At 42.6% G+C, this 3,224-nt stretch overlaps 1 long non-coding RNA gene across 44 annotated transcripts; it reads left to right on the top strand.

The window, feature by feature from the left end:
• Window positions 1-453: 453 nt before the first annotated feature.
• LOC127534905 (uncharacterized) lies at window positions 454-2,705 on the top strand. Of its 44 annotated transcripts, none has more exons than XR_007943478.1 (5): window positions 454-1,238; window positions 1,329-1,374; window positions 1,537-1,576; window positions 1,611-2,426; window positions 2,535-2,630. It is a non-coding gene; the product is annotated as an uncharacterized LOC127534905 (long non-coding RNA). The 44 variants fall into 44 exon arrangements; XR_007943479.1 differs by having other exon boundaries at window positions 454-1,286; window positions 1,339-1,464; XR_007943485.1 differs by having other exon boundaries at window positions 454-1,362; window positions 1,543-2,038; window positions 2,343-2,420; window positions 2,613-2,705.
• The last annotated feature ends 519 nt before the right edge of the window (window positions 2,706-3,224 follow it).

The raw sequence follows: 3,224 nt of genomic DNA, 5'->3' as shown, positions 1-3,224 counted from the left end.
GTTCAGACCGACTCAGAGGAAGACTGACGTTAATCATACAGAGAGCTTCTATTTTGGCGGGACAGGCAGAAGTAGCTGTGTGTTTCTGAAACGTGACAAAGTTAAACATCTGCAGCTGGTTTGAATTTTCCTCCAGGAAACCTGAAGCTCAGACGGTTAGTTTCCTGATGGCTCTGAGCAGCAGGAGGTGAGTCTCAACTCCAGCTTTTAATGTTTTTAAAACAAAGTCCAGCCTGAAAAGTCTCAGTTTACCCAACAAACCTTCAAACAACCAATTATTAACGTTGATGTTACAATGAAGAATCTTTATTCGGTTCCTCCTCTTGGTTAGTTTCATGTTGCTAATCAGTTTGTTCTAAGTTTCCTCCTGAAGAACCAGAACCAGAACTAGAACCAGAACCCAGGTTCTGTTGTGTCCACAGGAATGAATGAGTGTTTTTGCTCCATCTCAGATTCTGTTCACTCTTTGTTTATTTCTTGTTTGGAACCAAAGCTAAGTTCTGTAAAATATTCTGTTTTAAGATCTGAGAACTTTTTCACCTTAAAGATAAACCTGTGAAGCTTTGAAAGGTTCAGGTTCTCCAGAAATCAAAGTAACAGACATGAAATGTGGTGAGAACAGACAGAAGAGTTTCATCAGATCAGTGACTGAATGGATCCAGCAGAGGACACGGTTTCATTTCTGAAAATGTAATCAAGAACAAATCTCCAATCCAGGCTGGTCTAGTGTCTCCATGAAGTTCCTGTCAGTGTTTATTTATGGATGGATCCATGTTTCTGCTAAAATCCAGTCTTTGGTCCACATTTCTCCAACAATTGAGGCTCCAACATCAGTAGAATCTGATGAGTTACAGTTTGACCAGACAAGGTTCCAGTTTTTAGATGTTTAGACTAAATGTTGATGTGGACTCATTGGTAGGAACCAGAACCTGGAGTTCATAGAGGTCTAGGTGTTCATAGAGGTCTAGGTGTTCATAGAGGTCTAGGTGTTCATAGAGGTCTAGATGTTCATTGAGGTCTAGGTGTTCATAGAGGTCTAGGTGTTCATAGAGGTCTAGATGTTCATAGAGGTCTAGGTGTTCATAGAGGTCTAGATGTTCATAGAGGTCTAGGTGTTCATAGAGGTCTAGGTGTTCATAGAGGTCTAGATGTTCATAGAGGTCTAGATGTTCATAGAGGTCTAGGTGTTCATAGAGGTCTAGATGTTCATAGAGGTCTAGGTGTTCACAGAGGTCTAGGTGTTCATAGAGGTCTAGATGTTCATAGAGGTCTAGATGTTCATAGAGGTCTAGATGTTCACAGAGGTCTAGGTGTTCATAGAGGTCTAGGTGTTCAGAGGTCTAGGTGTTCATAGAGGTCTAGGTGTTCATAGAGGTCTAGATGTTCATAGAGGTCTAGGTGTTCATAGAGGTCTAGGTGTTCATAGAGGTCTAGGTGTTCATTGAGGTCTAGATGTTCATAGAGGTCAAGGTGTTCATAGAGGTCTAGATGTTCATAGAGGTCTAGATGTTCATAGAGGTCTAGGTGTTCATAGAGGTCTAGGTGTTCAGAGGTCTAGGTGTTCATAGAGGTCTAGGTGTTCATAGAGGTCTAGGTGTTCAGAGGTCTAGGTGTTCAGAGGTCTAGGTGTTCATTGAGGTCTAGGTGTTCATAGAGGTCTAGGTGTTCATAGAGGTCTAGATGTTCATAGAGGTCTAGGTGTTCATAGAGGTCTAGGTGTTCATAGAGGTCTAGGTGTTCATAGAGGTCTAGGTGTTCATAGAGGTCTAGGTGTTCATAGAGGTCTAGATGTTCATAGAGGTCTAGGTGTTCATAGAGGTCTAGGTGTTCAGAGGTCTAGGTGTTCATAGAGGTCTAGGTGTTCATAGAGGTCTAGGTGTTCATAGAGGTCTAGATGTTCATAGAGGTCTAGGTGTTCATAGAGGTCTAGGTGTTCATAGAGGTCTAGATGTTCATAGAGGTCTAGATGTTCATAGAGGTCTAGGTGTTCATAGAGGTCTAGATGTTCATAGAGGTCTAGGTGTTCACAGAGGTCTAGGTGTTCATAGAGGTCTAGATGTTCATAGAGGTCTAGATGTTCATAGAGGTCTAGATGTTCACAGAGGTCTAGGTGTTCATAGAGGTCTAGGTGTTCAGAGGTCTAGGTGTTCATAGAGGTCTAGGTGTTCATAGAGGTCTAGATGTTCATAGAGGTCTAGGTGTTCATAGAGGTCTAGGTGTTCATAGAGGTCTAGGTGTTCATTGAGGTCTAGATGTTCATAGAGGTCAAGGTGTTCATAGAGGTCTAGATGTTCATAGAGGTCTAGATGTTCATAGAGGTCTAGGTGTTCATAGAGGTCTAGGTGTTCAGAGGTCTAGGTGTTCATAGAGGTCTAGGTGTTCATAGAGGTCTAGGTGTTCAGAGGTCTAGGTGTTCAGAGGTCTAGGTGTTCATTGAGGTCTAGGTGTTCATAGAGGTCTAGGTGTTCATAGAGGTCTAGATGTTCATAGAGGTCTAGATGTTTATTGAGGTCTAGGTGTTCATAGAGGTCTAGGTGTTCATAGAGGTCTAGGTGTTCAGAGGTCTAGGTGTTCATAGAGGTCTAGGTGTTCATAGAGGTCTAGGTGTTCAGAGGTCTAGGTGTTCAGAGGTCTAGGTGTTCATTGAGGTCTAGGTGTTCATAGAGGTCTAGGTGTTCATAGAGGTCTAGATGTTCATAGAGGTCTAGATGTTCATAGAGGTCTAGATGTTTATTGAGGTCTAGGTGTTCATAGAGGTCTAGGTGTTCATGAGCCCGATCTCACGGGGATTCGTGAAACTGTCACGTAAGTTTTAGTTTCGGTTTCGTGTGCACCAACACGATTTCGTCATGTTTTTCGTGCCGCTCACCACGAAATGCGCACCAATGTATTTTAAACGGCGGACTTTTCGTGCCACTCAGAACGTATTTCAAAAGAATGTGTATATTATATTTTTAATGTAAAACCGTGGCGAATCCAACGCTATATTTTGCATGACATCGTCCCTAACCATAACCCTAACCATAACCTAACCATAACCTAACCATAAGCCGGTGGTACACTTACCAATTTGCATAGGAATTTCAAGAATATCCGGCGGCCGTCGGCCGCAAACGCGATCACACAAGCAGTATACGCCGATGGACAGCTTAGATCGTCATGAATCCGCCGGTATAAACCACTTTCAGATGTGATTACCACAGCGAAAAACATTTCGTGGTGAG

This window comes from Acanthochromis polyacanthus, chromosome 7, assembly GCF_021347895.1.
Source record: "Acanthochromis polyacanthus isolate Apoly-LR-REF ecotype Palm Island chromosome 7, KAUST_Apoly_ChrSc, whole genome shotgun sequence".
In the NCBI taxonomy this organism is placed as follows: Eukaryota; Metazoa; Chordata; class Actinopteri; family Pomacentridae; genus Acanthochromis; species Acanthochromis polyacanthus.
This window is presented reverse-complemented; position numbering and strand designations above follow the sequence as displayed.